Source organism: Danio rerio, chromosome 11 (genome assembly GCF_049306965.1).
Source record: "Danio rerio strain Tuebingen ecotype United States chromosome 11, GRCz12tu, whole genome shotgun sequence".
NCBI lineage: Eukaryota > Metazoa > Chordata > Actinopteri > Cypriniformes > Danionidae > Danio > Danio rerio.
This window is the reverse complement of record NC_133186.1, coordinates 41,382,780-41,406,464: the sequence shown is the minus strand read 5'-3', so window position 1 is coordinate 41,406,464 and position 23,685 is coordinate 41,382,780. Positions and strand designations below refer to the sequence as shown.

Here is a 23,685-nt window from a genome sequence, read left to right as displayed (position 1 = left end):
AGACCAGCATTGAAACCAGCAAGACCAGCAATGAGATAAGCAAAACCAGCATCGAGACCAGCATTGAAACCAGCATCGAGACCAGCAAAACCAGCATCGAGACCAGCAAGACCAGCATTGAAACCAGCATCGAGACCAGCAAAACCAGCATAGAGACCAGCAAAACCAGCATCGAGACCAGCAAGACCAGCACTGAAACCAGCAACGAGAAAAGCAAAACCAGCATTAAAACCAGCATCAAAACACACCTTACCAGCATATGCTGTTTTTTTTTAGCAGGGTTGTATACTGTTTTTAATAATATGCAATAAAAAAAATGATGTAGGAACAGTTGTTAGCAACTGTACCAACAACAGAAGCTTAGCATAGAATTAATTCGGTAACATCCATTCATTAATTTCCTTTTCGGCTTAGTTCCTTTATTAATCACCAAAGTGGAATAAACCACCAATTTATCCTGCATATGTTTTACGCAGCGGATGCCCTTCCAGCTGCAACCCAACACTGGGAAACACCCATACACTCTTGCATTCACACACATACACTACTGGCAATTTAGCTTATTCAATTAACCTATACCACATGTCTTTGGACTATAGGGGAAACCCTGAGCACCCGGAGGAAACCCACGCCAACACAGGGAGAACATGCAAACTCTACACACAGATCCCAACTCAACCAGTTTGAACCAGCGACCTTCCAACTGCGCCATTGTGACACTCCGATTCAGTAACATACTGAATTAAAAGCCCAATTCTGAAGCAGAAAGACAGTAATCAACTTGATATATTGCTCACAAAGCATGCTGGTTATTTCAAAGCAGTCTTTAACACTGATCTTGGGTTAGACTCCCATGTGCGAATGCCCACCCGAGGCGGTACAGGCGAAGTCATGAACTCGGTTTGGCATCAGTGTAAAGGAAGCATAGTGACTCTTTAAAGCAGGTGAGGTTGAAAATGAGGCTGTCAGACTGCTCTTCCTCTGATCCAGCGTGAGTCATGAGCGGGTAGGAGGATGTTTGAGACGGTGCCAGTCAAGAGAAGCAGCGCCACACGGCTGAGGCAGAAATGGGTCACCGAGTGTCTGTCACTGAGATTAAACGCTAAAGCCCTTGATTGCTCATTTAAAGAAAAAAACTTCGTCCAAAAATGACAATTCTGTCATTAATTACTCACCTTCATGTCTTTTTAAACAGAACACAAACAAAAAAAAATGTTTTCGATGAAATCCTGGAGCTCTCTGACCCTCCATAGAACCCACAGTTGCTCAAATATTCAAAGCTCTGAGAGTAAGAAGATCAGAAAGATAGTGAGGTGCCAAGTCATGAAGAGCTGTGTACACTCACCGGCCATATTCTAGGGTACACCTGACCAACTGCTTGTTACCACAAATTTCTAATCAGCCAATCACATGGCAGCAACTCAACGCATTTAGGCATGTAGACATGGTCCAGACGATCTGCAGCAGTTCAAACAGCACATCAGAATGAGGAAGAAAGTTGATTTAAGCGACTTTGAACGTGGCATGGTTGTTGGTGGCAGACGGGCTGGTCTGAGTATTTCAGAAACTGCTGATCTACTGGGATTTTCACACACAACCCTCTCTAGGGTTTACAGAAAATGGTCCACAAAAGAGACTGGCCAGACTGGTTCGAGCTGATAGAAAGGCAACAGTAACTCAAATATTAACTTGTTAAAACCGAGGTCTGCAGAAGAGCATCTCTGAATGCACAACACATCTAACCTTGAGGCGGATGGGCTACAACAGCATAAGACCACACCGGGTGTCACTCTTGTCAGCTAAGATCAGAAAACTGAGGCTAAAATTTCCACAGGCTCACCAAAATTGGACAATATAAGATTGGAAAAACGTTGCCTGGTCTGATGAGTCTCAATTTCTGCTGTGACATTTGGATGGTAGTGTCAGAATTTGGTGTCAACAACATGAAAACATGGATCCATCCTACCTTATATCAACGGTTCTGGCTGCTGCTGGTGATGTTATGGTGTAGGGGATATTTTCACTCTGTCTTTCCACTCTTGCTTCCACTCTATGGTCTGTCTTTCCACTGTTACGCAGATGACACTCAAATTTACTTGCCCTTAAAACCAAGTTCAAGTGGGTTGGAGACTCTTATGTCTTGTCTGTTGAACGTGAAAGCCTGGTTGTCTTTGAATTGTGTTCGGCCCGTCAAATTCTTCTAGGACACCACCAGTAAATCACCACCAGTTAATTGAAAAAAAAAAAAAAAAAAGTAAAGTTTTTCAGTGAAGCCTTGGGTAAAAAATCTGGGTGTTATGTTTGGTGATGGCTTGAGATTTAAAAAAAAGATTAACGCAGTGTTCAAATCCTGCTTTTTCAGCTTCGACTCTTAAAAACAAAGCTATTCTATCTAGTAATTAAAAAAAAAAATAATTTATGCTTTCATCACTACTCGATTGGACTACTGTAATTCACTATATTTTGGGATTAGTCAGACAACTGTCCCGCCTACAGTTAAAAATGCTGCTGCAAGGCTTTTAACTGGTACCAAAAAATAAGACCTCATCACACCCGTCTTACGCACTTTGCACTGCTGGCCTGTGCACAATCGTGTCACTACAAATTATTCTCTTGGTTTTTAAATCACTAAATGGCTTGGCTCCTTTCTATCTGTCAGACCTGTTGACTGAACATCAGCCTGGTCGATCTCTTCGGTCTCATCTAACCAGAGACTGTTATGCATCCCAAAGTCGAGGCTGAAATGCAGGGGTGACCGGGCTTTCGTAGTAGCTGGTCCAACCTTGTGGAATGCTCTGCCCCTCTTTATTAGGCCTATATCATCTTTGTCTGTTTTTAAATCAAGGTTAAAAACTTACCTCTTTGATTTGGTATCAATGAGAATTGTTTGTTTTAGCTATAATAATTATCAGTGAGAATTGTTTGTTTTAGCTATAATTTTATCTTCTTTGTAATTTGTAATGTGCAGCACATTGGTCAACCTTTGGTTGTGTTTATTAGTGCTACTGTATATATAAGATTGACATTGACACTCTTTGGGCCCATTAGTACCAATATACCAATAGCAAGAGTATTGTTGCTGACCATGTCCATTCCTTTATGACCAGTGTACCCATCTTCTGATGCCTACTTCCAGCAAGATAATGTGCCACGTTATAAAGTCTGAATCAAAAGTCTCTGAATGGTTTCCTGAACATGATATTGAGCATACTGTACTTAAATGGCCTCCACAGTCACCAGATCTCAATCCAGTAGAGCACCTTTGGGATGTGGTGAAACAGGAGATTCGCATCATGGATGTGCAGCCGGCAAATCTGCAGCAACTGCTTGATGCTATCATGTCAATATGGACCATAATCTCTGAGGAATATTTCCAGTACCCTTATGAATCTATGCCACAAAGGATTAAGGCAGTTCTGAAGGCAAAAGGGGTCACTTAAATCCCCTTTCCTCCCCATTTTGATGCTTGGTTTAAACTGCAGCAGATCGTCTTGACCATGTCTGCATGCCTAAATGCAATGAGTTGCTGCCATGTGGCTGGCTGATTAGAAATTTGTGTTAACGAGCAGTAAGACAGGTGTACCTAATAAAGTGGCCGGTGAGTGTATGTACATTTTGTAAGAGCAAAATAATACCTAGTGCTTTTGAATATGGCACAAAAAAACAATAGCGTGCATAATATATTTACATTCACAGTCATCAAATTAATGAGCCAAGTTTGACCCAACGCAGAACATGCATTAATTAAATCAAACACTTACGCTTTCACTGTGATTAATGATTATAAATAGTTAATGTCATCAATTACAACAGCCTAATTATTGCTATCAATACGAAAAAACAACAACTTTTAAGTAAGTACTTTCAACAGAAGTCTTAAATTCTTCTTTTGCAGTCTTAATTAATCAGTCTCTCCTTCTCAAGTAGATTTAAAGCTTATAGTGCGTGTGCAAAGGAGCCTGGGAAAAGATCAGAAAGAGCCTGAGTTCAGCCGTACGGTGAGGAGGGTCACATCACAACTCGCATATTAATCTGCGAGAGGCGTATCGATCAGGTAAGCATGCCGAAGCTTTCCTAGCAGCCGACCATCACTGTGCGACTCCAACAGATGCCGTTTCCTCTCGACATGTGTGCGCAGACTGACAAGAAACGGTGGTAATCGCATGGTAAACAGATGTGAGCGGCTAACTCAAAACTCACTGGAGAGGAGCACGTCGCTTCTTAAAGCACAAGGAAATATGATTGCGGTTGGCTGGATTTGGATTGAAATATCACAAGGTTTTTTCTCCACATAATCCCTCATGCCTGAATGCAGGAATGTTATGGGTGTCTTTGGAATGTTTATTCGTAGTTTCGCACCAATGAGGCTTGTGTGCATTGAAATGTTGTTTGAGTATCCTAATTTAATTGGTATGGATGGGAACAAGATCCATTTTAGTTGCTTTTAGTAGTCTGGTAATACATTTCAGACTACAGTTGAAAGCCTAGTTCACACTACATGACTTTTTAAGGGATAGTCTAGAGTGTATTTTTAAGGCTTTGTTTTGTTTATAAGATGTAAACAATGTGTGCTCATGCTTCATTTGTGGAAAACCACATTATCTTTTAATGTATCCTACTTTGATTATATACAGCTACTCAGCTAACATGAAAACCACTGTCATATTTCCTAGTTTCTCCGAAAGGCCTGTTTTCAAGAGGCTCTGATTGGTCAGCTAACATAATGTGCTGCAATTCACTGATTGACTCCACGTTACCAGGAAAAACCTTACGCCTCTACAAGCACTTGCTTTTGTGCTGTGTAAAGACACTGTCAGTTAGAGTAGCTGTTATGCTGTGCTCACACCAGACGCGGAACGCGCGGATAAATTGTGCGTAAATAAACGCATGAACATTTGAGTTTACTCGATTCATTCGTACATGAAAATCTGCTTCATTCCCGCGTCAAATTCACTTCACAATAGACGCCGATTCGCGTGATGGGCAGGGCTTCTGTCTGGCCGGTGACTGTAGCTTCATTGCTAAATGGCTAACATGGATTTTATTGAGAAAATAGCTGTGTTTATGTGCTTTATAAAGCCTGAAAAACAGCATCGATACGTTTGGGGCCGTGTCTGAGTGCACTAGATCCTTTCAGAGGTGCATCCAGCTCTGTGAGCTCATAAGCTCCTCAAGAAACTTAACCTGGATGATGGAAGCATTCAGCGGTGCTTCTGACTGAGCCGAGCCCAGTGTGATCAACTGTTGTCAGTGTAGGCAGGAGGATTTCACCCTGGGACGCAAACAACAGATGATACGTCATAATCACTTCCCCACAAGAGCAAGCTCCTGATTCGTTAACGCGGCGTGAATCTCCGCTGATGTTCAGATTTTTCAAGTGATTCGCGCGAAACACATGTTAAGCGAGTCAAACGCGCAAAACGCTTAATTTGTGCTGTGCTGTTCGCGCATATCGCCACATATCCCTGTGAAGTCATCACCTTCGCTGCCAATAAGAATAGAAGCTCAAAGTTTAAAGGGATGCGAGCGGGGAAGCTATTTCTGTAAGTTTTCAATGCCTCTTTGAGTAGTCTTAGATATAGCACGCAAATGCTGAAGATGTTTTATTTGTTTATTTTCTATTAGGTAGTTCAGAGGGTTCTTTTTCAGCTAGTTTTGGAATTCTGTTATATTGCTTTCTTTTATCTGGCGCCACTTAGTTCTCTTTTCCCCATTCATAAAATGAGACTCTAACTTGTATATAATATTTTTGCTGTTTGACTTCTTTTCCCTTTTGTAAATAAATTCAATTATTATTGAATTATTTGGTTGTCGTTTTGCTCTTTTGCCACCAATTCACCACAGACTGACTCACATCCAATGTTACCTCTTTAACCCCTAGAGATAAACTTTAAAGTCGTAACAGGAGCCAAACAGCATTTCCAGTTTTTTACATCCTTGTTTACGTCCTCGCTGCAACATACCATTAATGCTAGACACTGTGCATGTAATAATTCAACTTTAACAAATCAAAATATTACAGGTTGTGACCCACAATCCACAGCTACATCTATTATGATTGGAGGAGTTTTAAGCCGAATCCAGCACCGAACTGGGAGAGATTCTAGAAGCTGTCCTTTGTCAAATGCTAGCTATACCTTTTTTTATATTCTTCAGAACATAATTAAAAGGAAGAAAGGATGGATGAATGAATTAAATGACTGTTCAATTGACTGACCAAATAACTAAGGTATAGATGGATTGATAGATAGATCAATTGGCCGACTGATCGATTGAGTGACCAAATAAATGATGGATGGATAAAAAACGAGAAGCGAAAACTAGGGGTGTCAAAATTAATTGTTTCTTCGGTGCACCGTGAAGTACTGCACAATTTGGTACCGGTTCAGTAATAATCATAGCCGGTTATTATGTACTGACGTTATTTATCTCATATGCGCTATGTCGCGATAGCTTACTATGGTGAGGGAGGCGAGTATTTACAAAGTTCCAACTGCTTAAAAATGCAGAAACTGCACAATTTTACTGCTTGTGTGTTTGCTGGACAGTCTTTTACTGACACTTACAGCAGAAGCTCCTATTTTACTGCGACTGAGAGAATGAAAGTACTCCATCTCTCTCTCTCTCTCACTGTGGCCCATTTGACCTGCTGGCATGACTTTTCCTCTCCTCTCAGCTGTTACAGTGATATTTCTGGATACAGACACGAGCGCGTGTCTGCAGAGTTTTCTCCACCGCATCTATCGTGGTTCAGCTGTGATCGCCGCTGCCGTTTATTAGTGTCACTCATCTATGAAGAGCGCCAGTACGTAAGAGCCAATCACAGCTTTTTCTGTTGAGCGTGTGACCAATCAAAGCGGTGTAAGAAAGAACTTGCCAGACAAGGCTCAGAAAGCGAGTGGGATATTTGTTTATTTGCTGTAAATGCTGTTTAAAGGTACAGTTTATATATCTGGCTTTGTGTATTAAAGGACAAACTTGTATTCCAAATAGCATATAAACATATTTATACATTTTAATACAAGAATTGCTTCTGTGAAATATAAAACTGAGTATGGAAAGCATCGTCAATGCACCATGATGACCGAGATATCGAATTGAATCCAATCGATGGCATGATAATCATAACCGAACCGTGAGACCAGTGTAGGTTCACACCTCTAACGAAAACTGTTGAATGTATCCACTGTATGCTACATAGTATGCTTAAAGAGACATGCGTTTGATTTTCAAAAGTTTTACAATGTAATTTCCAGTGTCACTTCCATCACACACAATAAATCACCAAGCATACGGTGGAAATGAAACTTTTGCAGAGAACACAAATGGCACAAATCTCCCATGATTCATGCCTGTCCACACAAATTAAACCAGCACGAGTGTGCAAACAGCGTTTCATGAGTTTATTTTCTACATGGCCAAACGTATCCATAGTGGAAGAAACACCTGGATGTTTTTTGAGGGTGTAAATCTCATAGCTGCTGAAATGATTTGAAAATCATATACTGTTTTCCACCTTGCACCTTTTTTTTTTTGCCCAGCAGGCATCTGATGAAAAACCAACCATATTTCACCTCCGCGTTTGAACGAATGCTGCTTTTAAATGACGTTATTTTGTGTATTTTTTTCTTTCCTTTTTTCTGAGCTGTTGGTTTTGGGCTTCATTAATCAAGAAGTCCGGAGAGAAATAGCTCACCTGCTTGCTGAGGCGTTTATCTTTAGCTAATTTCCTGGCGGGATGCCTGTCATGCTGTGTTTAAAACCATGAACAGGTGTAAACAAAACAGGCCGGGGTCTCAGGACTGTCTCTGTATCTGTGGATGAGACCTGCCGCAAAGACTGAGATAAAAAAAAGAGAGAAAAAAAGCACAGTATAAGTTTTGTTGCTCAGCTTTGAGGACTGCTTTTCTGTAAATCAACTTGTGAGTTAGAAGCTTCAAAGAAAGAGATTTATCAGTGTTTATCAGTGATTTATTCATTCGTTTTCCTTAGTCCCTTTACTTATCAGGGGTCGCTACAGCGAAATGAACCGCCGACTTATCCAGCATATGTTTTACACAGCGAATGCCCTTCCAGCTGCAACCCAGTATTGGGAAACACCCATACACACTCATTCACATACATACACTACAGCCAATTTAGTATATTCAATTCACCTATAGCACGGGTTTAGACTGAAACCCACACCAACACGGGGAGAACATGCAAACTTCACACAGAAATGCCAACTGAACCAGCCGGGACTCAAATCAGCGACCTTCTTGCTGTAAGGTAACAGTGCTAATTATTATTATTATTATTATTATTAATAATATTATTGTTATATTTATTATTATTATTATCATTATTGTTATTATCATTATTATTATTATTTTATTATTAATATTAAAATATCTTTATTTATAATTTATAATTAATTTATTTTAATTACAGTTACAGTTTTATAATGGTCAAAATGTTTTACATTTAATTACATATTTTTTATATGAACACATTGATCATTTATTTATATTGTGTTTTATAGCATTATGATCAAATGATGGCAAATAAGATAACTAATTAAACAAAAAAGTGATTATTTAATTAATAATATTAATATGAATTAATATGAGAAAAATAAATATATTTTTTTACATTCAAATAAAAAAAAATTAGGAACAGAAAATACAGTTTTATTTATGTTATTAAATTCTAAAATCCTACAAAGCATTACATTCATTTTATTTTCGCTACTTACCCTTTATTCCTTATTTACATTATCAAATACAATTTTAAGCATATTTAATGAAACTCACCATGAGTGATGAAAATTTACATTCTAACATCCGAAAAATTTCACCTGCATTTAGAAAAAAATAAGTTTTTTTCTTGAGTTCAAGTGTGTCCCAGGTCTGCCGTTCAAACCATCTGCCACATGCACGCTAACAAAAAACATGACTTTTTATTTAAAACTGACTTGCCAATCATTTCTAATAACTGTCAAACAGTCATCTTGTCCACAATAGCAAGCGCAATGCAAAAAAAACACATAATTATACATTGCTCGGAGATGAAAATAAACATGGCTAATTAACATGCAGCGCAGACGTCGCCCAAATGGGAGAAAGACAATGCAGCGTGAGCTTCTAGTTAGGCATCTGTGAGCTTCCAGGCTCCATCGGCAGAAAAAAAGCCACCCGCTCCAGCCCAAAACGGCTCACGGCAGCTGGAGCCAAAGCCCACAGCTGACAGCTGGTTTGGGCTGAAGCTCGGGAACGTGACCCGGACGCTTCCAGCTCCAATGACAAGGCTGCACAGAGACAGAGACGCTCAGACAATATGGCATTCACAGAAGAGCAAAGCGCAATCACACACCGTTTGGAGTCAAATCTGACGTTTGTCTAAGAAGCACACTCGGATACAGTATTTACATATCAATATGAACAATGGGGATTGTGCGAGGGCATTGTATGGTTTTGTCAGAGTTGTATCTGTACAGCGAGTCTCCCTCTGGCCCTCACGTCTGTCTGCAAAGAGTTCGACACACTTATGAAACACACACACACACACATACAGGTTTGTTTCACTCTCTTAGTGAGGACATGACATAGACTTACATTGTGTATGGCGTCACCCAACCCTCACAGAAACAAGTGCAGATCATTATACATTAATACAACACATTCTGGCTGATGTATAAGCACTTGTAATAAGTGAGGACCAGTGAAATGTCCTCACTATTGGGTCATTTTGATTTGATTGCGGGAGGGTTGTGGGTCCGGGTTTAGGGTGGTGCTGGAGATTGGATTCTATACCAAAGTTGGATGGTGAGATTGAGGGATGTTGGAGACTGTACCAAAGAGATGAGGACTCATTGGTGGATGGGTTAGGGAGTAGGGAGGAGTGGTTGGGGACTTTACCAAAGAGATGGGGTGGGGGTGGGAGGGGGGTGGAATTACAGGAGCTTTCCATAATAAATATCAAAACAGGAGGATGGTGGGAGATAGGTGTAAAATATGGGAGACTACCGGGAAAATTGGACTATTAGCAAGTATGGACATTACATAGGCTAAATTGTCTTTGGGCTAACCTTAACCCTAACCCTGTACATCATTATATACTAATAAAACATCTTATGGCAGATTTATAAGCATTTTTAATAAGTGAGGACACACACACACACACACACACACACACAAGTTTGTTTCACTCTCTTAGTAAGGACATTATATAGGCTTACATTGTCTATGGCAGGGGTGGCCAACCCTGTTCCTGGAGAGCCACCTTCCTGCAGATTTCAGTTGCAACCCATATCAAACACACCTGCCTGTAATTATCACATGGTGTTCAGGTCCTAATTAATTGGTTCAGGTGTGTTTGATATGGGTAGCAACTGAAATCTGCAGGAAGGTGGCTCTCCAGGAACAGGGTTGGCCACCCCTGGTCTATGGCCTGACCCTAACCATAACCCTGTACATCACAGGTGTCAAACTCTTTGCAAAGTTTAGCTTTAACCTTAAACACATTATTAGATACTAATAAAACATATTCTGGCCATTTATAAGTATTTTTAACATGTGCGGACCAGAGAAATGCCCTCACTGGTGTCTTTTTGCTTATGATCGCCCTTTCCCTTTTAAATGTAAGGCCGCTGCATAAAATAATAAAGTTTTCATTTAGAAGTGACGTACCCAGAATAAATGTAAAATTAAAGTTACCAGAGGTAAAAGGCGAGACACAGGGGGAGGGAGAGACAAAGAGAGCAGGCCCAGAAGTTAGCCTGATTGCAGTAGAGTCAGAGAAGGTAGACTCCAGAGGAGGAGAGGAGTAGAGCAGGAGAGCGCAGAACAGAAAAAGACATTCTTACAACTCTCTAATTGAATCTTTGTTTGCAACAAGCCCCAGTAATGCACCAGCTTAATTTCACTGACAGGAAATCGATTCCAAAGAGCTTTTCTTATTTTTCTTTATAACCAATTACAATTATTTAGACTGACAATTATTGATCAATAACTTTTATTTGAAGGAGACCTTATTCTAAGCAAAATAATTCACAGTGATGAAACGTATACTGGATTTTTGATTATGAAGTTTTCCTTTAAAGCTGCTTTGCCACAGTTAGATTTGTATAAAGCACTTTGGAAATAAAAAAATCACTTGATTGACACATAAAAACTGTCAAAACATAATATAGTCTATAAGAATATACACTACTAGTCCTGAATTAGGTAAATAATACATGCAGCATTAATAATAATTCATAGTGTGGGACGACAATGTATGCAGTTTTCTTCTTTGCCCTCAAATATCTTGTTTTTCCGTAACTCCACAGGCATTTTGAATACATTATACCCTAATTCATCTTACAAACCGTAGCTTTAACAAACAACCTGCTGTGTCTTGAAATGACGAGGTCTTCAGAGCAGATGGTTGCTCTGTGAGGCACTTACTTGGAAAAAAAAGGACAATTCTGTCCCTCACTGTGATAGAAAATACAAGTCTTGACCAAAGAAGGACGAACTTGAATGTTCAGTCACATAATTACTGTGGTTCAGTGGTTATAAAGATCTTTTAAAGTTGTGATGTCACTGACCTGGAAAACTTAGGCAAATCCAATTTTTCAGGTTCAGTCGTCCCACTTAAAAAGAGAAGCAGAAGCAGCAAAAATCAATGTCAAAGTCAAAAGAATTAAAAATAAATAAACTTTGTACACCCAAATTTAAATGTTAGCGAAAAAAACAATTAATACAAATTAAAAAAAGAGGCAAAAAATCAAGAGAAACAAAAACTGTATCAAATTTAGTTGAAATGTTGTAGTTTGTATGTTTTTTGCAATATTTTGCATGGATTTAAATGTATTATCCTTTCATTTCCAATGATTTTTTGTGACTAAAATATTATTTTAATAAATATATCTGTTTAATAAATATGTTTTGTTCAAATGCACTAAAATACATTACCTATTTTACAAAAGAATTGATAAAAATTAGGGCTGGGCGATCTGGTCTAAAATCAAAATCTCGATTAATTCAACAATTTACCTCGATTATGATTAATGAATGATCATTTTATTTATTTATTCATTTATTTATTTTTGCAATTATAGTTCACTGACAGGTTTTGTAAAGTAAACATGCTCACATAATAAAAATGCGAGATTTTGAATAAAGTATGCGTTACTCGATTTTAAAATAATTGAAGTAAACACACTATCTACTATCTTATTTATTGAACATCAACGTTGAACAACTGAAATTAAAACACAAATTGCCTAAAACCAACAGTAACTTTTATTTTATAAAAGTGAAAATACACCTTTGTAAACAAAATCAATTATTGTCATTGTTTTTCATATTAAAAGTTGAAAATAAGCAGTATCTCTTCTAAATAAAATAACTCAATTATCCTGTAAATAATATTTTAAATAGTGCATTTCTTGCATCTTCTGTAAACAAATATTTTAATGTAAATTATCATTTTAATGTTGCAGAGAAAAATCCTGTAAATCCAGACAAATATTATGTTTCTTAATTTTTTTTTCTATAACTGTATGTATAAACAAACACAAATTTACTATTGGGAAAATCTCAAGAAATATTATCAGATATTTATAGAGGAAAAAACAAATATTAACATTTAACTAATAAACATAATAAAAGCTGAATTATACTATAGTTTCTTAATTTTTTATTTATATTTACATAAACTAAAACACAAATGACCATTTTACGCCAAAGGCATATCTATAAATGACGAATCCAGACCATCGATAATTTCTTTGAAATGTTTTCCAGAATTATATTGCCCAACAAAACTTACTTTATTTAACACATTTACATAACTCACATGCTTTAAAGGGCACCTATTATGCCTCGGTTTACAAGATGTAAAATGAGTCTCTGATGTCCTTAGAGTGTGTATGTGAAGTTTTAGCTCAAAACACCACACAGATAATGTTTTATGTAAAACTCCTAAATTTAAATGAGATTGTGCTCTTTATAAAAGAGGGCGGAGCTACAAACACCCGTGCGTCAGCATAGTGGTAGATTCAAAACACGAACAGAGTTATCTCTGAAAAAAACTGAAAATGTGAAAAGAAGCATCTCAGAAGAAGGCAGTCTATGAAGACTACAATTGCTCATACATATTAAACAATTGCTTATAGATATTAAACCTAAAATTTAATATGTATAATTCCTTGTAGTTGACTACAGCAGGTACAGTGCGAAATCTCTAATGGCGGACGACTGCTTTTCACTCAGGGCTGTCTATGCTTACGAGATCATCACTAATGGGCGGAGCTTTCTTCCTCTGATGACACGTACAATGGGAGCATGTCAATCAAAGTGTTTCTGCAGATTGTTTTAGCAAGTGTGCAGGGTTTCTACTAGGGATGTAACGGTATCAGAATTTCACGGTACGGTAATACCTTGGTATGAATGTCACGGTACGGTATTTATTGAATCATTTACAGGAAAAAACAAAACTTATGAAAATACTCCAAAAAAGTGCCAAAAGTGTCAATGACATACAAATTAGTCATCTATCTGTAAGCTTTGAAACAGGAACTTCAATTTTAATAACAAAAAAATATTAAACCATGTAAAAAAATTAAGTTTCAATTTAGTAGTGTTGAAAACTCATCACATTCAACATTTAATCACTCACTCACTTAGATAGAGATGGGTTTAAAGGAAAATTATCATATAAATATAATCTGGTAAAAGCTGGTATCTCTGGGCATTTACAATGTCCCCTGCAACAGAAAAAAACCCTCTCATTTGGGACTGAGGTTTCTGGGACAAGAGAGATATGACTTGGCCCAGGTTGTTAGCAGTGGGGAACGTTGTGCATTGTCTTTCCCCCACTTGAGAGGACAAACCATGAGTGAGATAGAGGTCTCATGTCTGCATCAATCTGAACAGTGTGCTGTGTTTCTGCAGTCCCCATGACTGATTATTAGTCGTATTCCCCAACTTGCAGGCACGTGCACACACAGGGCTCAACCTGTGCAGTGCACATGCCCTTTTTAGTCTTGGATAGAAAGTTCCCTTCCAAAATGATCAAAAGTGCCCCCGCGACGCGACATACCCTCCGTCCCTGCTTTACAGTACGCGCGCGACAACACAGCTGATAAGAACTCGCGCGACAACACAGCTGATAAGAACTCGCGCGACAACACAGCTGATAAGAACTCGCGCGACAACACCACTATTCAGTACGCGCGCGGCGACAACACCCAGCTCTTTTTCATCCCCGCTTCTAGCAGCACACTCCATTTCCGCATTACTGGATCTGTAGCGACAACAGACTGCAAGGGATTATGGCCAAGCCTGGGCTGATGGGAATTGTAGTTTTCGCTACCTCCCGTTCGCTTTATTCGCCTGAGCAAATTTTCTCAGAAGACCTATAGTTTTACCAAGTCATGCGACTACGGTAATATCGAAAAAAATTAATATTGCGGTATGACGGTATTTACAATACCGTTACATCCCTAGTTTCTACAGGTTTCATCAAGTCAAATTTAAGACTTTTTAAGACCTTTTTTTTTAAATAATTTTATGAATTATTAGGCATAATGAATGAAATTTCAGAATTACATAAGGCTAAACGCTAAATGGGTTTTTAAATGGCCAAGTTAAAACCTTAAAAAAACATTAAAAACTAATTTTATTGTAAGTAAGATTAAACCATATTAATAAGTAAATAGAGTTAATAAATAAACATTTCTTAAAACTTTTATTGAAATATATTGTTAGTGATGGGATTGGTGTTGGCCCAATTGGATATAACTTTACACATAGGAATAGGAACACAGGAAAATTCAGATCCGTTTAAAATGATTTACAACACATTACTTCAGTGGATTTAAGACTTTTTAAGGCCAAAAAAAAAATAGTTTTTTGAAATTTAATACATTTTAAGATCCTGCAGATACCCTGATGTGATTATAAATAGAAATAATGGATTTTTTTTATTAGAAGCTGGTTATATTCAAACACTGTTGCCACACAACTGTGCTTAATCCACTTATAAAAGTGATTTTTCCATAATATGTACCCTTTAAATCCTTGTTATCTTTGTTTACAGATGATCACGGTTGACGATAAACCGCACATACTCTTCGCGGCCTCTTTATGACCCCGTCCTTTTAACTTCTCCGTCTGTCTTCTCTCCTAAAACTGCCTGTTCGCTCGAGCGCTGTGAGCTTTGTTTTCCTCCTGACCCGCGGTATAGTCTTTGATCACAGCTCTGCCCTGAAGGCCTGCCAACGCTAAACTCATCCAAACCACTTTCTCTCACCTCCAAACCCACGGTAAGAAGCGCAGCCAGTGTTTATTCTGCTCCATCCATCAGGAGCTGCCACTCATCATCACTCAAACAAACTCGGAAAGACGCACGCTTCAAAACCAGAGCAGAAACGATGAAAGGACAGCAGGGACGTTCATAGCAAACCCAGCAAACGCATGTACATTTACGGCACGTCCTAAGCTTCGTTCATCTTCAATTTCCACATCCTCAAATGATGATTGGCTTTAAAGTTGGCCTGAAAATTACCTTTAAATAAATTTTACTTTAATATTTTCCGTTTTATAAGATTTTATCAATTTTCTCAGTTTTATTTTCATATTTCGGCACTTAAAATTTAGGAACGATAAGTTCAGTTTATTCATATTTTGAATTAGCTCGTGTTTATAAATTCAGATTCATTTAAATTCTTAGTAATTTTTTGATATCTTCAATATTTTTGAATTAAATAAATTGATAATTTTTTTATTTGTGTTTTTTTATAAATTTGAAATTGAATAAATGAAACAAATTTCCTCTAGTTGCCATAAATTATTTATATTATTATAATATTAAATATATAATATTAATAATTGTATTATTCGTATAATATTATGTTTTTTTTTGTTAATATTGAAATTATATTGATAACATTATACTATAAGGCTTGCTTTATTTGTTGTTGCCAGATAACTAACTACATAAATTAAGAACGAACAATAATTCTATATTAAAACTTATTAATCATAATTAATGTTAATTATTAACATTAATTAAAATCCAAAGACTTGGTTGTTAGCATAGTAAATCAAGAAACCATTACTGAACTAGTTTTTTATTAAGTAACACAAACATTTGAAAAACTGTAATAAATATTTAGTTCATTGTTTATGATGGCAAAAACTTTAACATTAATCGCTGTAACCTTATTGTAAAGTTACCTATATTTTTTACACGTCTCATTGGAAATACGTGCTTCAGTCTACATTATTTGTGAAACTGCACAAAAACATACATTTGACTGCAATTTCTTGCTAAAATAAACACTAGGGGGCAGTATGATGGCAACTATTTTTGTTCCATTTCACACTAGTGATTTTTACAGAGACATAATCGGCCAATACATGATTATTTTCGTTTTTCTACAACACCAAATTAATACTATATAAGTTTTCTAGTGTGGTCAGTTTGCTCAGTAGCTTACCTTGTACATTGTTGTACTTGTGATGCAGAGTGCTCGGGTTTGAGTCTGGTAAAGCACAGTTCAACAAAAGGCATAAAAGCAACGTAAAATCAAAGTTAAACTATGTGGCTGCGGTGGACTTGCGTTTGCTTTTGAAAACACAATTGGTTGTGTTTAGGGAAGAATTTAGGTCAGTTGTTCACTATAGGTAATAGGGTTGTCAAAAGTATCGAGTTCGCTACCATTGGTTACTAAAATGTCTATTTTCTGCTAACATTTGAACGTTGTGGAGCATGTTCTTAAACACAGTTGATCGGCCACTGCGTTAACGTGCACAACTGAAATGACTGTGACTGGCTGTGAAAGTAAATGCTCTTAAACACTGCTGATTGCCTATTCTGTTTACATGTTCAACAGAAATAACCATCAATGGTCATTTTAAAGTAGTGTTGATCTGCTAGTCTGTCTATGAGCTGACATACTAGCAATCCGCTGATGGATCTACTGATCAATGCGGCTTTGAAACTGCTCATGTTCCTGTATCTGTGTTTGCACTTGGTGAAAAGCGGTAAAGAATAGTGAACCAATGACCTTCATGGCCAATCACAGTAATTTCTGTTAAACACGAGAGCACAGTGGCCAATCAGCAGTGTTTAAGTTTGCGCTCAAATGTTTGCAGGAAACGGACGCTTTCAAATGTCAGATTGTTAGCTAACTCCACACTTCCCTAATAGGCAATATGTAAAACAAGCCCTGCCTACATGTACAAGAAAAATGCGTATTTGAAATGTATAACAAAACTCCCCAAGTAACATATTTCAGATTCACAAAAATGTAGACAGAGCCGTCTAGTGGATTTGTCATTTGAAACACGCGATGAAACCTTATCTGTATCCGTGTATCTATGTTTGCACTCGGTGAAAAGCGGTAAAGAATGGTGAACCAATGACCTTCACGGCCAATCAGTCATTTCTGTTGAGCTTGTGAACACAATGGTCAATTGTGTTTTGCTCAACAGCGCTCTCTAGTGGATTTGTCAATGGTCAATTGTGTTTTGCTCAACAGCGCTCTCTAGTGGATTTGTCATTTGAAACATGCAATGAAACGTACCGCGAGCAACGTATTTTACGCAAAAAATTTAGGCTCAAGCACGTATTTCCAATAAGAAAAAAAAGAGTTTTTTAGAATTATTTTCACTATAATAAATATACAGACATGAAATACGATTACAATCTCACAACAATTCGTAACTTTTTGATTTAGTGATTAAATTGCATTAATTTATACAATCCCATTAATAAATTTTAGTAAGATTTGCTTATACCCCAATGTGGGGTAGGTTTAGGGACAGGGTTTAAAGTTGTCCTTTTAAAAAATTGCAAGTTTTCATACGAATAAAATCATACAAATTAGCCACTTTTCTGACACTATGTAAATTAGCTACATTTCCTCGTGAGATTGGGCTGGAAATACCAATTAAGTTATTTGGTTTCATGCTGCTTGTAAACTATAAACTGCCTCTCACTCAAACACTCAAAAAGACGCATAAAGATGCAAGCGGGGACACGTCAAGCCCAGTAAATTTGACTCTGTTCTTCCTTCATCTGTAATTTCCAGGTTCTGAAATGGAGATTGACTTCAGCTGGCCTGCACGGGTCACCAGGGTCTGGTTGACTGGCTGTAAAAGGCGTCCCGCAGAGATAATCACTGTTTCCATCACAGTGCCAAAACCCAGACCTCCTTCACACCACAGGACGGACTGGTGAATGGCTTTATGATTATGCAATGAAAGATGGAACGGGAAATGGAGAGCGAGAATTTCCAGCGAGCCAGAGCCGTAATTATATGAGAAAAGGGGCAAAATGAAGAGAAAAGAGAATGGAGGAAAAAGTGGTTTGGTGCACAAAAGCGTGCAAGCATGGTACATTCACTAGGTCTCAATTGCATTGTTGCATTTATCAAATGGTGAAAAACACTTCAGAGAGTATACTCAAAAAAGAATTACAAAGTTTATCATTAACTGTTTGTAACCTGGGGCGAGGCAGTGGCGCAGTAGGTAGTGCTGTCGCCTCACAGTAAGAAGGTCGCTGGTTTGAACCTCGGCTCAGTTGGTGTTTCTATGTGGAGTTTGCATGTTCTCCCTGCCTTAGCGTGGGTTTCCTCTGGGTGCTCCGGTTTCCCCCACAGTCCAAAGACATGCGGTACAGGTGAATTGGGTAGGCTAAATTGTCCATAGTGTATGAGTGTGTGTGTGGATGTTTCCCAAAGATGGGTTGCAGCTGGAAGGGCATCCGCTGTGTAAAAACTTGCTGGATAAGTTCGCGGTTCATTCTGCTGTGGCGACCCCGGATTAATAAAGGGACTAAGCCGACAAGAAACTGAATGAATGAATGTTTGTAACCTTTTGATTCAACAAGGTACTTGAAATATTCCTCAGAGATTTTGGTCCATATTGACATGATAGCATCACGCAGTTGCTGCAAATTTGTCGGCTGCACATCCATGATGTGAATCTCCTGTTTCACCAAATACCAAAGGTGCTTTATTGGGTTGAGATCTGGTGACTGAGGAGGCCAATTGAGTACAGTGAACTCATTGACATATTTAATAAACCAGTCTGAGAAGATTTGCACTTTATGCCGTTGTGGGTTTTCCTGCTAGAAGTAGCCATCAGGAAATGGGTACACCGTGGTCATAGAAGGATGGACATGGTCAGCAACAATACTCAGGTAGGCTGTGGCATTGACACAATGCTTAATTGGTACTAATGGGCCCAAAGTGTGCCAAGAAAATATCCCCCACACCATTACACCACCAACAGCAGCCTGAATAGTTGATACGAGGCAGGATAGATTCATGCTTTCATGATGTTGATGACAAATTCTGACCCGACCATCTGAATGTCACAGCAGAAATCAAGACTCATCAGACCAGGCAACGTTTTCCAATCATCCCATCTGCCTCAGGGTTGGACATGTTGTGTGTTCAAAGATGCTCTTCTGCAGACCTTGGTTGTAAGGAGAGCTTATTTGAGTTACTGTTTTCTTTCTATCAGCTGGAACCAGTCTGGCCATTTTCTCTGACCTCTGACATCAAGGCATTTTCACCCACAGAATTGTCACTCACTGGATATTTTCTCTTTTTCAGACAATTCTCTGTAAACCCTAAGGAAGATTGCACAGGAAAATCCCAGTATACCACGTTCAAAGTCACTTAAATCATCTTCCTTCCCCATTCTGATGCTTAGTTTGAACTGCAGCAGATCGTCTTGACCATGTCTACATGGCTAAATGCATTGAGTTGCTGCCATTTGATTGGCTAGTAAGAAATTTGTGCTAATGAGCAGTTTGACAGTTGTACTTAATAAAGTGACTGGTTAGTTTATGTTGTCAGATCCTTAGAATCAATATTAAACTGTTAAAATCAAATATTATTACATTTAATCAGTTAAAAAAATGTGAAGATGGTATAAATATATCTAGCTGTAGAAAAAGCCAGATCCAATTAGTTTAATTGAGATTGGTTTACTTAACGTACAGGGGCAAAATTGATCCATACACCACACAAAAGATGAATTAATAAGAAGCATTTAAAACGCATTGAATTTATCGATATACTATAAACTTCTTTATTATTGTTTCTTTTATAACTACTAAAATGGCTTGTGTCATTTAACATCAGCTTCATACATAACTCATCATCTTTCATCATCCATAACATATAATATATGTTATATAATAATATAATAATATATATAATAAGCTGTTTTTACATTATAAATTGCATTACGCCTATATAGAGAGTCCTCATCAACCACTAAAACCAACATGTGTGTGTGTGTGTGTTATTGTATTAAAGAAAGCTCCCGCAGACAGTGATGACCCTCACTCCATTAGAGGCAGCTCTGCACTTTGTTAATGGAAGAATGAATGTTTGGACGATTAAACTTTATTGGCCACTTCAGATGTTGCACTGACAGAACTGTGTTAGTTGCTACAAGGTGGGAAAGGTCAGCAATTTTCCGAGGCAGTCGACCCAAACTAATCTGTTTTTGAGAAGTCAATTCCAGAGACACGAGCTTCACTGCGCATAAGGAATATTATAAACATCAGTGAAAATCTGCCAGACAGTCACCTTAATTTCAGAGGTTAGACTGTTTGCGCGACGCCATTATATATATGGCAAAACAGTCTGACGGAGAGAGACTTTTTCTAAAGCTTTTTTTTTTTTTTTTTGAAGTGCACTTTAAATGTTTGTCAAGGTTATTTGCACTGTTTGGTATACTTTGTCTTAACTTTGACTTCTAAATAACGTGTTTTTTTCCTTTGAGTTGCTACTTTATACAGACAAGGCTTGTCGCAATACCATTAATTACTCTTACGATACTCTACCAAATGAAGTATCATGATACCAAGTAGTATTGCGATACTGCAATTCATAACTCAATTTATAATGAAATTGTTTAGAAATACAATATTTTAGGTTATAATAGGCCTACTTTAAAGGTGTAGGTGATTGTCTTCAGAAACATTTTTTGTTGTGCTGGTCTCTTCACAGTCTTCATAGTCACAATAGTTACAATAGTAATGATTACAGTAAATAATCTAAATGTGTTTATATGTATTTTCATATTTTGGGTAAGACATAAAACTAAAAAATGTTCATCCAATTAATAAGAGTCGGGCCGATATCTCTCATAATTCCGATAAGTAGCTCAAACTGTCTGTCAGCAAATGCAGATTTGAACAACTGCGCAGCCTTTTGTACGCAGCTCCGCAGACTTTGTGCTGCGCATTCACAAGCGAGGGAGAGAGAACACGTGCGCAATCTGTAAAAACCTGCTAAATCAAAACTTTTTAAAACCTGAATCAATATTGGAGTTACCTTTGCACGCTGAAGAAAGGATAACAAAATGGCTGAAGAATTTCTCTTAGACAGGTAATGTTCTGTTTTAAAACTGTTTAAGCTTCAGATGTTGTTGTTAATTGATGTAATCAGATGTTGTTGATTGATAAGACTATTTTCAGTTTCATAAAGGACGCTTTACAGCATCGATAATGTAGATTTTAATTAGTTCTACAACAAGACACAAGTAAATAGCGCTATCCCGCCTAGTCTCTCCCTGTATTGTTTACCATGCAACTCTAATATTCACTCTGCAATAGCATGTCAGTTTGGCTTGCACACCAACTAGTGGGTTGTCTGCTGTCATGTCTCAATGCGCACATTCACGATTTCAGGAGGCGTGGCTTTGAAAAACAGTCTCTCCCCGCCATCCAAATATAACATGCTAAGCGGTTAGCATTTTGGCAGATCACCTACTGCACCTTAAATACTGTATGACATCAGATTTGATCAGAAAATGTTTAAAGGTTTACTCTGACACACACTGTAAAAAATAATTCATTGGATTTTTACTCAATTTTTAAGGTAAGTGTTTGCAAACAATTTATATAGAGTGAATTTAAACATACTAATTAAATTCAGTAATGTTCAACTTAATTTGTTTGCTTAAATTCAGTCCAAGGCGAAGCAGTGGAGCAGTAGGTAGTGCTGCCGCTTCACAGAGAGAAGGTTGCTGGTTCGAGTCTCAGCTCAGTTGGCGTTTCTGTGTGGAGTTTGCATGTTCTCCCTGCGTTTGAATGGGTTTCCTCCGGGTGCTCCGGCTTCCCCCACAGTCCAAAGACATGCGGTACAGGTGAATTGGGTAGGCTAAATTGTCTGTATAGTGTATGAGTGTATGTGTGAACGTGTATGTGGATGTTTCTCAGAGATGGGTTGCGGCTGGAAGTTGGCGGTTCATTCTGCTGTGGCAACCCTGGATTAATAAAGGGACTAAGCCGACAAGAAAATGAATGAATGAATGAATGAAATTCAGCCCATGCAAATGTTTTCAGTGCAGTTTAAAGTATTAGATAACAGAACACGACATTCAATCTTTCTACTTAAGAATTTCACTTCAATTCAATAGGTTACTTTTAACTAGGGCTGTCAATTAATTAAAAGATTTACTATATATTTTTTTATAATTAATCATGATTAATCATGAAAAGCCATATTTATTACAAAAATAAAAACACAAGCATGTAAGTGCCATTTGAACTTCGAAACAATCCAATACCAATATAATAAATATGACCATGGTATAAATGCACAGTATAGTTAGGAGCTTACTGCCACATTATATTGTTAGCATAACATGATATATGCCTTTGGTGATTTCCTGAAGATAAATATCAAAAAATAACACAACTGGAATAACTACAGCAGTCACGATTGTTGATTTCGTCTGAAGAAAGAGATCGCAATGACATATGATGACATGTGCAGGTGCTGTAGTGATGTCCCATTTCCTAAGGATAAATTTTGAAGCCCTCCCCCTTCACACTCTGTTCCAAGGGGATGGGGTAGGGGTACAAAAATAGAATTGGGATTGGGCCTAAGTGTGTTTTTCCTTAAATCAAGCTAAATGCTCTGCCAATAGGTAAAGCAAAATAATTGTCAAAACGCAAAACAAGATTATTTTGCTTATTTTTTTAAAAACAAGACAACATGCTTTCCGCTACATTCAATCTTCCATGGCGGGGCGCCACGCCAATATTCATCCCACCACGGCTACATTACAGCTTCTCATTCAAAACATTTTATTTTAAATAGCGGGTAATAACCGCACCAAAACGTATTAAAGGGTAAGTGAATTATAACAGCGCAAACTTTTCTGTAACCCTAGTAGTGCTGTGCGTCGTTTGTTTAACCCTTTAAGGTTACGTGCTGACTGACTGGCAGGCGCGTGATGCCAGCAAACACAACGTATAGCTGTTTCACTTTACTTCAGGACGCAATAATATCACTCTCTAGGTTTATTAGGGAGACATTTATAAATATTCCTAGCAAATCTAATAAATGCTGGAGACATATTCGTTACATAAACGCACTAAAACGCACTTCAGCAGCATTTATTCGAGAGCGCACAAGATCTGCACGGTCTTGAAGCAGCTTATATTTGAGGGGGCGTGCAAGAAGTTTTGTGCACGAGCAGAGGAAATCGGCGCGCAAGCAAAGAGATCGGCATGCTGTAGGCTATTACATAAATGTGATCTTGACTTCTAATACTGCGCTCAGGACATTTGTCATTGAAATATGCCACAGGTAGATCTGTGGAAAAAAGAAGAAAAAAAAAAAGACCTGCTGCCACAGCTGGAAAAAATCCTAGAGGAAACACTGGACAATATATT

General features: G+C 37.9%; 1 long non-coding RNA gene across 6 annotated transcripts in view; it reads right to left on the bottom strand.

Moving 5' to 3' along the window:
• LOC137496660 (uncharacterized) overlaps positions 1–23,685 on the bottom strand; it is a 148,989-nt gene that overhangs the window by 91,982 nt on the left and 33,322 nt on the right. For 2 of the 6 annotated variants that reach the window (XR_012387321.1, XR_012387324.1), the window contains exons 7-8: positions 11,573–11,617; positions 6,889–7,839 (exon numbers count right to left, since the gene is read on the bottom strand). This is a non-coding gene — a long non-coding RNA (uncharacterized lncRNA). Of the gene's footprint in view, positions 1–6,888; positions 7,840–11,572; positions 11,618–23,685 lie in introns of those variants that run through there. The other 4 variants (XR_012387323.1, XR_012387325.1, XR_012387322.1 and 1 more) reach the window with 3 other exon arrangements.